Raw genomic sequence first — 15827 nt, forward strand, 5'->3', positions numbered from 1 at the left:
CATTTCCTTGCTTCTCCATCCAGGGACTGAACAAAAATTCTTAGAACAACATCTAAATATTCAACATTTAGGCTTTTTGAAAAATTACAAAATACTACTACATGATTCTCTGTTGTCTGTTCATCTTCTCCTTAAAAGCGTGGAAGAGTTTTAAGGTAATCATGTGGAATTTGATTGAAAGGTTGTGGTAGTTGAAGAGGTGCATACCTATTCACTAAGAATGTAGGTGTTTCCATGTTTACTGAACTTTGATTACCAACAGATGTGGAACTTGAATGTGAGGTATATGGAATGTGAAAAGGAGGTAATGTGGTTATTGGTTGAGGTTGAATAATTACAACAGGTAAATGAAAAGTAACAGACTCAAAAGATTGGTCTTGATAGCTAGGTTCCTGAAATGAAGATAATGAAAAAGATGACTCTCTATTAGATGAATGTTCAGATAAGTTGCTGCTTGATGCAGACAATGTAGGAATTGTTCTAGTTGGAATCTTAGACCTTCCAACCCTCTTAGAAAATAGCCTTTCAGGATCTAAAAGAGCTTGAACCTTCTTTTGTGAAGTGTCTGATCTTGTATGGGGCCTTCTTGATGCCAGAGTTATTGATTTGATTCAAATCAACCAAATATTTCCTCCTCACTGAACAACCAGAGGAAAATATTGAAACCCAGGGAAAAATCTTCTTATCTTTTGTCCCCGGCAGTGGCGCCAATTAATGTTGTTTCTTAAGAAACCAATTTCCTGGCTGTGGGGAAATTGTGCTTAAGACATTAATAAATATTATTTACTGTCACTTATTGTTTGTTGTGTTCTCAAATGAAGGACCTGGAAAACTTGGTCTTTAACTCTTAATACATGTATGACCAGAACATCTCAGAATGCCATTTGTTGCTAGATATAAATGATGAATGAAGAAAGTTTGAAGGAGAAGTTAAAGATAATATGCTGATCTTTCATAGAAACTACTATCTATAACTTAGAGGAACTATGATAATGAGAACTGCATTATAGAAAATATGTTGGTCTTTCATAGAAACCATTATCTATAACTTAGAAAGGAAGCGAGGAATTCAAGTATAGGAGTGCTCTTTTAAGGGATTTTGACTTTATCTACATAAGCAAATAAAGACCTGCAACTTCATTACTATACTTAAAAAGAAGAAAACATAGCATGACACATGATAGAGAAGCTTACAAAATTATATGCAACAACTCATGGAAACTTTTGATTCTTTCATTAATCAATGATGATATCAGGAATACAGTGGCCTAGTCTCCGGGTTCTCCAAAATTCCAACCCTTTCTTAGTAAATTTTCCTCTTTTTATACCTTGTGGAACAATTGTTGATTTCTGAAACTACTTTTCTAACTATATGAAGTAAAAACTATTACAGAATTTTACAGAGGGTAAAAGACACCTCAAAGAGCATGAAAAAAAAGACCATAACTGGATTCAGAAGGGGATGATAACTGTTGTCTTGCTCTGTTGATCCGCAGCCGAATTCCTCTGTAAATGCCCTAATGATGCTTAATTCATTTTAGCCATAATGAAACACGTTTAGTTTGTATAATCCTGGGCTTACACGAGCATTCTGATTGGCCAAAATGCAAATAAAAGTACCAGACTGTCTTCCTCTTTAGCTTTGGCTCTAACCCTGATTTTCCACTTTACACAGCGAAATTAACGCAAACCTTTGATTAATACGGAACTCAAAAGAGTTAATTCTGCTTTATAAACCTGTCAAATCCACTCGTACAACATTCTGTTGACTTCCGCCGCAAATCACAATTGGCCCGAAAATCCCTATAAAACTTAACTTAGGTCGCATAACTATGAAAATGTTGGAATTATGCATAAATCTTTCATATTTTTGCTTTTCTATCGTAAACCTTTTATAATGAAAATATATGATGAAACATGCTTTTTTCGCTTCCAATACGGGCTCAACACAATTTCTGAGGTATACTTTCCCACCGATTCATCCCCACCGTTGATCTATGCTTTTCAGATCCGATGGTCTGTAAAGGTTTCGGGTGAGACATAAGCCTAAAGAATACGCACCCGAAATGGGCGGTTTTCTCTCCCCACCTAGCTGCTACGTGTCAAACAATAAGTGTAATTGGGTGAATTCCAAATAAAACCATCTACCGCTTTTGCTCCGCCCGAAAACCTACCTTATAACTTGAAAACTACCTTTTTGCATGCCTTGCGGACCTGCCGGACTTATATAACATAATATATATCACTATCGGATTCGGCCCGCAATTGGCATGTCATATATATATAAAGTGTTATGCGATGATCGCAGACCTGTCGGGGCTATATATATATGTATGCTTCAAATCCAACCTTTCTATTATAATCCTTTATAATAGAACTTCATATAAATCAGTGTAAACAAAATATATATGAATTTCAAATAAAATATTTACAACCCATGATAAGACAGACACGCTAAATTATAAAGTATAGCACATAAACAATCAGGTCTGGAATCCCCATGCCCATCACAATTGGCAAAGGAACCTGCATAAAGGCTTTTCGGACCTACCAGAGTTATTGAATACAATATATATATATATATACATATCTATATATATATATATATATATATATATATATATATATATATATATATATATATATATATATATATATATATATATATATATATATATACATATATATATATATACATATATATATATATATATATATATATATATATATATATATATATATATATATATATATATATATATATATATACATATATATATATATATATATATATATACATATAGATAGATATATATATACATATATATATATATATATATATATACATATATATATATATATATATATATATATATATATATATATATATATATATATATATATATAATATATATATATATATAGATATATATATATATTCAAGTCTGGTCTTTATTGCAGATCGCAGTCGACGGGGTCATATACATATAATATAAGCGCTCTGTGTTGTCTTGGACCTACCATCATTATAAAATATGGCATATAAAATATTCGGGCCCGAAACCCAATCGCAAATCGCAATCGACGCTTGTCTGCGGAACCAACCATCCATAACCATTGGGGACCTGCCAAACTTTTAAACGCAACATATATTATTTTGGGTCCGGTGTTAATGCTTTAACATTTGTTTCCCTTTGTAAAATCCAATATATTTCTTCATATCCTTTTATGTTTTGATTCTAATATACAACTTATTACATCTCCCTCTTGCCTCATTGTTACACAGTAATTCGTCACTATCTTCACTCTAGTCTTCCTACTGTGTCATGTGTCCAAGTTGTACATTCTCAGGTTAGACAAATGCTCTTTGATGCTGCCAAATAACCCACTTTTCCAAAGGTTTCTGCCTCATCACGTCTGTTGGCTAAATAAATGAGCTGAAGAAAGCTCCAAAACAGTCTAGAAGCGTTGCCATCGCGGAAGTACACCTGATCCCCGTGATGGTTCGATTTTATGTGCCAGCATGACTGTCGCTTGTAATCTTGAGTGAAGATCTGACTAGCTATGTTATTCAATAGCGATGTCAGCACGGAAGGCTAGTTATGTGCTCGCGATGATCCAGATTGGGCGAATTTGTTCTAATAGTCGGCCTTCTAGATGACTCCAGACCTGGTTGTTGGCCTAGTTTATGTCACCCTCCTTTCTCTGGTGTGGCTATTCCGTCATTTGTGTTACCTTCCTTGGAGATAAGCTCACTCTCCCACCTTTCATGGAGACTCCTTCTCCTATTTAAACTCCCACCATTGCTATGTGCTGCTAGTTTTGGTAGTTCTTAGTCTTTGGAATGGTTGCTGATAGTGCTATTAGTGTTTGTGAGTTTGCTAGATAGCTGGTGTGAGTGTGACAAGTGTGGGATTGTTGATAGCTTGAGGAAGGTTGTGAAGTGCCCTTAATCTTGTGTAAAACTTGTGAGTGAGAGAGACTTGTATGTTGGGAGATCCATCTTCAAAGAGTGAATGCTTGAGGAACATGCTGGCTGGATCCCTTCTGAGAAGGCTTGTGAGGTCAAGACTTTGGTTGTAAGCTTACTCTTATTTTATAATTAATGCAATAAATGATGTTTTCCTATGTCTTGTATGTAATGTACTTGATATCTCATGACTTCTTGAATTTGTGAGTAAATAGATCATTGTTGTTCCGGTTACGTGCTTTGTTGTATTTCCTTTGCATTATTTTAGGTTGATCACTCGTTAGGAGAAGGAAGCGGAAGCTGGAGCTATGCAACGGAACTCCATCGACCACCGGTTGAGGTAGGCCTCCAACTATGACTGTTTAAGGAAAGCTATTGTTGATCTGTCCTTGTTTGTGACTAGCCCCACTCTAGGGCTAGAGGGGGTGCCTCTGTCCGCAAAGGTAACACTTTCCTGCATCAAACTCATCTTTTTTCAAAATATTTTTCAAGTGATTTTTTGAATGAAACAATGAATGAAACAAACAAAAAAATACATGTTACAACACCTTCAAAGCCTCTTTCTGAAAGTAGTTCAATTTTTTTTATAGCCAAAGCGCTGTTGTAAAAGAGTTCTGCTTTCTATTCCCAATCCAGTTGTGTGTCTTGTAAAGGATCAGTGTGTAAGCTATTGCCATGAAATTCATCCTACAACAAATGCAGTTTCCTAGTATCTGCAACATTTCTAGGTGCATAACTAGAGGACAAAATTTCACAACTGTCCATAGATCCAGACTCTTCGTTCTTTGGTTCCATCAGTAAATATAAATCTAGCTAAATCAAACTTTGCAGAACAAATAAGGTTCTGCAAAATAGAGTAAGAAGGTAACCCAAAACTGAGTATTTTTCACTTCGCAGTACAGTTCCACTCCTCTATATCTGAAATTTTAATTAGATTTTCCTCAACCAAGATTTTTCCATTACACTCAGATGACTCAAAAATATAATCCCTCATTTGCATAGGCTTCATTTCTTGTATGTTCTTCTTCAAATACTTTGTGTGTTGGGAGCCTGGAATTTTGTTACCTGGGCTGATAGAGCCACTCCTTCCATATGATCCATCCTTTCCAATTGAATATCTCCTTGATAAGGTTCTAGACAAAGGCATACTTTGACTACGGTACTTAGGCCTTGGAAAGCAGGATCCTTATTGTATATACAAGAAATCATTGGTATATTCATCAAATAATGCTATTGCAGACACAACATATGCTAATCCCAACCTAATTGAAGATTCTTGATACACAACAATAGCGGCATAAAATCCGAGGAAGAAAATTGACACGAAGGCACTTAAGACAACAGCAATCACCACCAGAGGCCAAAGAAGGATGGCAAGACCAGAAAATGGTACAAAAACGGTCTCCAAGAAGGGACCTTCCCTACCTATAATATCATGCAGTAGTCGATGCCATCCTTTGAAAATCATGTAAGGGCTCTTCCAGAGTGCTATCAATAAGATCATTGGCACATCCACAATTACACCAATTAGGCCTACCAGGAAACTACCCGGTAGCTCGAACAACTTGATATCCAAAGGGCTTCCATTTTTATTTATTTTTGTTGTTCACACAAGCGAAAGTAAGAGTGAAAGCACGCATATGTCACAATGTCCCACACCACTATAAATCTTCCTTTGACTGTACTCCACGTCCCACTCAAAATCCAATCAACAAATTTGTTTTCATACTCCTCTCCAATAGCCTCAAATGTTGCCACCAAGGATGTAAAGACACCATAGCCTAAGCCTACCATAATGCTTACCTTATTTATATGTAAATAGGCTACATTTCATTTAAGAACAAAAGAGGTGTTCCTTGATAACATGTATAAAGTATTGATAACAACTATATAAAGTATTAATAACAATTATGCTTGGTCCAAATTTGTGAAATGAAGAGTGACCAGTGGATAAGAACCATATCAAACTTTATATATATCAAACATGTCATAAACCAAATAAAAATAATTTATATAATTGTTAAATTTAGAACTTTTAAATATTATAGTAAATAAAGTAGAGTATAATGTTATTTAATTTAAATAGATTATATATATATATATATATATATATATATATATATATATATATATATATATATATATATATATATATATATATATGGGAATGTAGGGGTTTTGAGTAGTTAACAAAAAAACCTATCTTCTAAAACTTTAACACCCAACTCCATTGCATTGCACAAAACATATTTCTCTTTTCTTTTAGTAGATTTTAATACATTAAAGTTGTCAAATGTGAACAACAATTGATTGGTATGTTAGAATCACTTACAATATACAATATTATTATCTTAAAACATGTAGCACTAGCCATTCTATATACGTCAATTGGATAGTATACATCTAACAATAATGTCAATATTGAGTTGATTGAGACAGCTAGGCATCCACTTTGAAAACTAATCTAACATTGTTGATGGAATTTCAAGAGGACACCTAGTTATAATAATGTGATTAAAAATGGTAAGTTAATGTTTATGTGAATGCTCAAAATATATAAGATGGATTTAGGATGATTGTTTAGGGATATCTAAAGATATTTGAGGGTGACTAGCAGTGCGTGGTAGCACTTGCTTAGATAGAAATGGGAGAGGATTTAGTAGACCCACGGTTATCTTCTCAATATTAGAAATAGTCATTTACAAGCATAACAAAAGGAAAACTTGCACCTATCATTATGAAAAACATGTGTGAGCCAAGTAAGAATTGACAAGGCCCTAAGTTGTGCTAATAAGTCTTACGTATCATACAAATATTTGAACAATTCAAAATGGTGAGGACGTGAAGAAATCAAGGTCAAGGAGGGTTATCACAAGGACCTCCTACAAATAACCCATTACCTTCACCGTAGTTGACTCTCATCGTGCGTTCCCTAGAAGAAATCAATGAGACTTTAAAAGGGCACCAAACAATTGAAGTAGAAGTAGAGCACCCTCCATCAGGGTTAGGAAATATCGAGGGATCAAAAGACTTTGATAGAGGACCTCAATTGAGGACATTACTAGGGAGCTCCAAAAGATTAAGCTCCCAAAGTTTGTTCGAGGTCGTGCTAGCAAAAATGCAGAACCCTGGTTAGAAGGAAGGAGAAGGTGCTTCGCACTAAGGGATTATAATTCCAATTCAAAAGCTAAAATAGCAATATTCCAACTTAGAGATAGTGCTCTGAATTGGTGGGGTAACTTAGAGCGTCAACTACACCTCACTCCAGACACAGTTACTTGGGAGTTATTTGAGGAGAGATTTAAGAAAAAGTACCTACCAGCATATTATGAAGAACAACAAGTAGGAGCCTTCCATGCCTTGGTACAGGGAAATCGTACGGTAGAAGAATATGAGATTAGATTCATGGAATTGGTCAAGTATGTCTCCTACATGGATACTGACCAGCGCCAAGCAGATCATTTCATTTATGGATTGAACCCTAAGATTAGGGAAATGGTGCAGATGTGGAAACCATCCTCAATCGCTGAAGTTGTGGAACATGCTCATTATGTTGAAGAACACTTAGACTTAAAGGGTGGAAATAAAACCATTTTTCCACAAAAACCAAGGTTTATGGGGAAGGCCCCTCACACCTTCCCCAGGGGTGGAAGTTTGAGGCCACCACCATATGGAAACAGGGTTGTACCCAGAGCACCAATAGTGGGGATTTCAATGGTTACTAGTGCAGCATCACCTGCAACTTCAAGGGCGCGTGAAAATCAAGGTCATACGCAAGGAGCAACAAGTAGGGCCAGGGGTCCCAAGGGAAGGATCTCTTTCCAAATAACTCCAAAACATTCAGTTCAAGGTATACCACGCATCACTTGTTAGGGATGTGGGGGACCTCATTACCAGCATGACTGTCCTGAGTTATAAACTGGTAACAACTGTAGAGAAGGAAAAGCACCAATGGCGAGGGGGGGGGGAAGTAGCCACCATCGAATATATGTAGTGGTTGATAACCAACAAGTTGAACACCGTCTGCCGTGGTAGAAACCTCAGGTATGATAAAGAAATTAAAAGTTAAAATTTTGTTTGATTCAAGTGCTACAGATAGTTTCATTTCACTTGTTGCATTATAAAAAATGTGGGTTGGCAACCTATGAGCACGATGACTTTAAGCAAGTTGAGATGGCTTCTGGGATAAAAAAAGCAGTAGGACCTAGTGTTGGCCAATGTCAGGTAAACATCGGGGTGTGTATAACTAAGTTGAAGGCATATGTCACAAAATTGGGTATGTATGATGTAATTATTGGAATGGACTTGCTAGAAGCTCATCGAGCTTTGGTAGAATGTATCAAGAAGAAGGTGATTTGTTTAGATGATGAAGGTAAGCCAATTAAGATTTGTGGAATCAAGAGAGGAGTGTCGCTACGATTCATATCCATGATGAATGTAAAACGTTGTCTTAGACAAGGCTGCAAGCTATATGTGGTCGAGGATGTAAGTGACCAGAAAGGACCCTCCCTAGATCAACACCCAATCTTGTCATAATTCAAGGATGTTTTTCATAAGAAATTACCTAGATTACCTTCGGTAAGGGAAATTGATTTCACAATCGACCTAAAACCTAGTGTAGAACAAATATCTAAGACACCCTATAGGATGACAACTCCAAAACTTTATTAGTTGTAGATGTAGTTAAAAGAGCTCTTAGACTTGGGATTTATCAAACGTAGTATTTCACCTTGGGGTGCACCAGTGATTTTTGGCAAGAAGAAGGATGGTTCCTTAAGGCTATGCATAGATTATAGGGACTTGAATAGAGACACAATAAATAATAGGTACCCAATACCTAGAATAGATTACCTATTTGATCAAATGAAGGGAGCGACGGTTTTATCAAAGATCGATCTACGATATGGATACCACCAATTGACGATTAAGGAAGGTGACATCTCAAAAACTGCATTTTGAACTTGGTTTGGGCACTACGAGTTCGTAGTTGTTCCATTTAGTTTGATCAATGCACTAGTAGTATTCATGAGCCTCATGAATGGTGTGTTCAGGATGTACTTGGACCAATTTGTGCAAGTCCTTCTGGACGAAATTCTTGTGTATTCCAAGAATGAAAGGGAGCATGAAAAGCACCTAAGGGTTGTATTGACTTGCTTAAGGGAAAATCAATTGTATGGAAAATTGTCAAAATGTTCCTTCTTTTAGAAGAAATTTCATTACCTTGGGCACATCATTTCAGGAGAAGGGATTTCAGTTGACTCGGAAAAGGTAAAGGCCATAATGGATTGGCCAGTACCAAAAAATTCTCATGAGGTGCGTAATTTTATGGGGCTAGTAGGGTATTATCGCAGGTTTGTGGAAGGGTTTTTGAGGATTGCAAAACCCATCACCACATTACAGTGAAAGGGGGTCAGGTATGAATGGGCAAATGAATGTGACATTGCATTCACAGAAGTAAAGAGGTTACTAACTAGTGCACCGATCCTTCGAGTACTGGACATGGAAAAAGACTTCACTGTCTGCACCGATGCTTCGAAGCCAAGATTGGGAGCAGTATTGATGCAAGAAGGCGGAGTAATATCTTATGCATCTAGAAAATTGAAGAAACATGAAGAGTTGTATGCTACCCATGACTTAGAGTTAACAACAATGATGTTAGCTTTGAAACTATGGAGACACTACCTCGTTGGGAGAAGATTTGAGTTAAGAATAGATCATCAAAGCCTAAAGAATCTCTTCACTCAAATGGATTTGAATGCTAGACAAAGGCGATGGAGCGAATTCATGAGTGAGTACGATTATCAGATCTCAAACATTAAGGGAAAGGAGAATGTGGTGGTCGATGCACTAAGCAGGAGACCACGTACCTTCTCCCTAGTAGCCTTAAAGGTAAATTTGAGGGAACGTGTGTTAGAGAAACTCTTTGAAGATAGTTGGTATCTAAAGGTTATATCAGTACTCCAGAGTGGGAAGAAGATATAACCAAAGTTTGAGGGATATGTCCTTGAACCAGATGGACTATTGAGATTTCAGGGGAGAATGTACATACCTAAGGAAGGGGGTATAATAAGGACCATCGTTGAAGAGTCACATAGAGAACTCTATTGTTCACATCCTGGAGTGAAGAAGATGTACGCGGACACGAAGAAACTTTTCTTTTGGGCAAGCATGAAGCATGACATAGTACAATTTGTCACCAAATGTCTTGAATTTCAATGAGTGAAGGATGGTCATTGTCATCCAACAGGACTCCTAAAATCACATGACATCCCTATGTCTAAATGGGACGTAATTTATATGGATTTTGTTGTGTTTTTGCCACTCACGTCACAGAGGCACAATGCTGCAAATGGCCTTTCAGACGATATTCCACATTACGTCATTTTAGTGACTCGACTGATAAGGATGCGTAAGCAGGCTCGACTGTTAAGGAGAGGACCCTTTAGGGGGCTCACTATTCATATGGTGAGGAGAGGTGCTCGACCAAAAGGGAGAGGAGAGGAGGCGGAGGTTTTGATGCGTAATGCTATATTGGTTATAGTTGATAAATTGACCAAAAATGTCCATTTCATTCCAGTAAGAGACACTTACAATGTTACTAATGTGGCATGAGTTTTTATAAGTGAATTTATTTGACTACATGGGTTACCCACAAAGATCGTTTCTAATAGAGACTCTCGATTTACATCTAGGTTTTGGAAAAGTTTGCAGTGAGCACTAGGACTTAGTTGAACCTGAGCACTGCATATCATCCAGAAACAGATGGGCAGACCAAAAAAGTAAATCAGGTTATGGAAGACATGCTTCGAATGTACATCATGGATAATCAGACTCAGTGGGAAAGGTACTTACCATTGGTAGAGTTTTCCTATAATAACAATTACCATAGTTCAATCGGGATGCCTCCTTATCAAGTTCTATATGGAAGGCCATTTAGGGTGCCACTGAGTTGGGAAAAGTTAGAGGACCAAGTAATAGTTGGGCCAAAATTAGTTCAAGAAATGGAGGAACAAGTAAGACAGATTTGACAAAGGTTAAAGGAAGCACAAGATAGACAGAAGAGCTATGCTGATTCACATAGGATTGATCTTAGTTATGAAGTAGGGGACCAAGTTTTTATTCGTATCCGACCTAAAAAAATCACATTCGGTTTGGGAAAGGGATGAAGTTGTCACCTCGGTTCGTAGGACCTTTTAGAATCAAGGAGAAGATTGGACTAGTTGCCTATTGTCTTGTACTTCCATCCCCTTTGCATAAAACTCATGATGTTTTTCATGTATCTATTTTAAGAAATTATGTTTCTGATAAATCTCACAAACTGGATTGGAGGGAATTGCAGGTCTCGGACATGGGAACCATAGTGGTCAAACCATTACACATATTGGACCATAGGGTTCGATAGCTCAGACGTCGCATGGTGGACCAGGTTAAGGTCTAGTGGGACAAGTATAGCCCAAGATCTGCTACCTCGGAGGATGCAGAGACTATACGTTGCGACTACCCCTCACTTTTCAAGCATCTGTGATGCCCATTTTTACTAGATAACTACCTATGCTATGGCTATATTTTGTAGTTCCATGTTATTTATTTATGAACGGTATGTAATATTGATGCATTTATTTGGACATGTGAAACTAATTATATAATTCATTAGATGGATTAGGTATTGATGATGGAAATGTTTGAGGTATGACCTAATGTATGACTTACTTGGTGATGATTTATCTACTGCATGACTTATTAGAGTTATTGTTGTTTCATGTATGGCTTAAGTGGATATGATTTATCTAATGAATGACTTAGTGAAATTATGATTTATCTAATGTAAGATTTATTTCCAGTATAAACTACAAAATTGACACGTGGATACTAAACTTAATAACATGATGTTTAAGATCACTTATATATATATATATATATATATATATATATATATATATATATATATATATATATATATATATATTGTTGTTATATGTATGCATGAATGAGAACTGACTTGCAGATTGGAAAGAACTATATGATAACCAAGATCTACTCTTCCATTGGGAAGGTCGAGACATCTAATGAGGAAAGGTATGATGTACATTGTTCTATTACATTTTGTATCTACTTGATATGCACTCTTATGACACAGGTAAAATGTAAATGGCAGGTGAAAAAACCACCTGACTAGATTATTCGATGACAAGTACCCAACCAATGTTGTAGTGTGGTCCATATTAGGGTGTTGACCCTAGTTGTAAAGAGGGGTGGAGGTATTTCCCACCGTGTAACCTCCAAACCTGGAATCGTGGGAGGGCATTGATGGACACACCCCCCCTAGACGTTTGATAACTATTTCCAATTGCGTGCTAGGGAAGTTAGGTCGATATAGTCGACGATTCTGCAATATTGTTTTTATTAGTGGTTAGATTGGTATAGCTGATGCCACAATATATAGCAGCAGAGGATGGAATGGGTGGGAATGGAAGTAGGTTAGGAAGGATAGGAGGATATACATTAGTTGGAGACTCTTGATGGGACGTGATGTCATTGTCTGACTTATCAAATTTTACTACTATAACTCTCTCTCTATTTTGTTATGCCTTATTGCTTCGGACTCCTTATATCTTTTTCACTCTAACTTCGGGACGACGTTTTCTGAAGGAGGGGTGTATGTAATGCTCTACTTAATCTTATCATGCAAATTTTATTAGTGTTTAAATTACCTGAAAATATTGACTTATAATTATCAAGAAATATTGGTACATACTTACATTGGTGAAACTGTAAATTTATTATTGATGTAAATTTTATTATAGTTATTATTCAATTCCCAACTTGTCTTCTCAAATTTAAATTTTGATAGGATATGGTGTCATTCTATTTATTCCAATTTAAATATCCATATCCCCAAAATGTCCCCTCAAATTTACTTGGGAGAAGATATGGTCATTTCCAATTAATTACCAAATTATATATCCATATCTTATCCCCAAAATGTCCTCTCAAATTTACTTGGGAGAAGATATGGTCCTCTCCAATTAATTACCAAATTATATATCCATATCTTATCCCCAAAATGTCCTCTCAAATTTACTTGGAAGAAGATATGGTCCTCTCCAATTAATTACCAAATTAAATATCCATATCTTATCTCCAAAATGTCCTCTCAAATTTACTTGGGAGAAGATATGGTAAGAAAAGTAAAATGAAAGGATGAGGGGGTAGTTATGACATTAATGATAGGTGGTTAAGGTGGATGGGAGAAAGAGGCATAAAAGGGGAAGGATGATGGAAGGAGAGGGGGATCCTTGGTCTTTGTTTTGGTTTTGGTTGTGGTTTTGGAGGATTTTGTTTTGGGAGGAAGGTGGAGAAAATATAAGGGAGATAAGGAGAGTGCTTGTTTAACTTGGACACATTATATCTGGTTGGACTTGGGCTCAGAGGGCTAGGGAACCTACAGAGGTTCCCTAGGCTAGGAAATACTTCCTAGTTGGCTAGGAGGCAAATCCAGTTGGGTAGTTAAGAGGAGCATCCCAATAGAGTTAGAAGCTCAGGAGAATCTCAACTAAGCTATTGGAGCATGTATTCCGCTGTTCATTGATTACTTATGTAAATGGTTGCAATGAAATTATTACTTATTAAATTTGTGGTAAATAAATTTTAATGGTATATTATCATAAAATAAATGTTTAGATAGAAATAAGTTATTTTCCATTTTATCGTATTTAAAATTAGAGAAAATTAATTTTAGTTAGAGGACCCTAGGAGGGAGCCTCACATTGATTATGAGGCCATCACTAACCTAGAATGAAACATCATAAATTCATGGTCATGTGATGTTCCACATGGTAAGGAATGTAGGAATCTTATGGATTTCTATGAATGGGCCATTCAAATTGGATTTCCACCAATGACATAAATGGCATCAGTAGAGGTAGGTTACAGCTAAAAGCCTCCACCACAACAATTGGCATAATCATAGGCACGAACCCAATATTTGGCATTGGCATCGACACCACCAGCACCATCAAAAACTAACCAAGGTAGCACCCAACCAAGAGAGAGAATACCCAACATACATTTGAGAGAGAGAGAGGGAGAGAGAGAACCTATTACAGCCGAATTCAAAGGGCCTCGCCCTTTGGCTGGCAAATCAAAATTTGTAAAGATTCAAAATTCTAAGGGACCAACACTTTTGGATTTAAAAAATTCTATATTGAAAATACACTACAAGGTTACCTTCTAAACATTAGAGAAATTTTGAGGTAAAACATGGGCCTTAAAACAAAAATGTACAACCAAAACCCACTTTATAAGAACCAATAGGATTCAGTTTTATTATGTCAACAATGGGGGATGATTCACCATTTTTGGAGTAAAAAAGTAGAAAAAAAAAAAAAAAAAAACTTTTTCAACTCATATTTTCAACTTATCTCCCTATGGTTTTACTCAAACTTTGAGTGGGAACACTCGTTGGATGTGGAATTCAGTTCCTCATCCAAGGAGTACTCATGTTGCATACTTTCGATGGACCCTGATACATGAAAAATGAGAAATACATGGAAAATGTGATTACAATCACATTTTTTCTTTTATTTCTTATTTTTTGTGTAACAAGGTCCATTGAAAGTATGCAACATGGGTACTCCTTGGATGTGGAATTAAATTCCACATTCAATGAGTGCTCATGCTTGAAATTTGAGTAAAAAAGTAGGGAGATAAGTTGAAAATGTAGGGTTTTTTTGTTTTTGTTTTGTTTTTTTTGTTTTTTCCCTCTAAAATTTGATGGTGTAATCTAATATTATTTTATTATTTCGAATATTATTTTATAATATTCCTTAGGAGGCCCATTTTAGACCTCAAAATTTCTCTAATGTGTGAAATGCTCACTTAGTTTACTAAAACGCAGGCCTAAGTTCTATCCTTTGGTATTTTTAAGTGCTTTTAGTTGCAGAGAAATGTTTCTTCCTCCCATGGTCTTAAACAAGTCTATATTTGTCTTATAACATTTCCATGAAGTCCATAAATTTATATATTTGTCTTATAACTATAATCGGCTTAGAAAATGCTATCTACGAGCTTTACAGAGATATTTTCAAAACATAAGAGCATATACATGGAGGTATATATATATATATATATATATATATATAGACACACAAAAACCTCCTTCACAATTTTGAAACTCTTTCTAAATTGTCAGCAACAATGTTCTCAAAATTGACATTCCATTGTTGCTGACAATTTAGAAAGAGTTTCAAAATTGTGAAGGAAGTTTTTGTCATATATATATATATATATATATATGACAAAACCTCCTTCACAGTTTTGAAACTCTTTCTAAATTGTCAACAACAATGTTCTCAAAATTGCCATTCCTCAATTTTTTATTGAATTTGACTAGTTCAGTAAAATGCACACTCAACCCTCATTCTTGAGTATTTTTGAGTGATTTCAATAGGAAATGATTTTTCTTTTAATTTGACACATTCGACTACTTTTAGTTTTTATAATTTTGGATTTAAAAAATCTTGCTGGGTAAATAGAGTACAAGGTTACCTTATAAATGTGAAATGCTCGCATAGTTGACCAAAATGCAAGCTTGAGATTTAATTCTTGGAAATTTTTAAGTGCTTTTAGTTTTAGAGAATGTGTTTCTTCCTCCGATGGTCTTAAAAAGGTGCAGATTTGTCTTATACCATTTGCATGAAGTCCATAACTTTATAGATTTGTCTTATAACTATAAAAATGGGATTAGAAAAACCTTAGCCACGAGCTTTATAGAGGCACTTTAAAAAAAATAAGGGTATATATATATATATATATATATATATATATATATATATATATATATATATATAACAAAACC

General features: G+C 35.7%; 1 pseudogene; it reads right to left on the reverse strand.

The window, feature by feature from the left end:
* Positions 1-4721: 4721 nt before the first annotated feature.
* LOC149162737 (putative membrane protein At3g27390 pseudogene) lies at positions 4722-6892 on the reverse strand (annotated as a pseudogene).
* Between the last annotated feature and the right edge of the window lie 8935 nt (positions 6893-15827).

This window comes from Pinus tabuliformis, chromosome 5_2, assembly GCF_031772625.1.
Source record: "Pinus tabuliformis cultivar Carrire ecotype Pingquan chromosome 5_2, CPIR1, whole genome shotgun sequence".
In the NCBI taxonomy this organism is placed as follows: Eukaryota; Viridiplantae; Streptophyta; class Pinopsida; order Pinales; family Pinaceae; genus Pinus; species Pinus tabuliformis.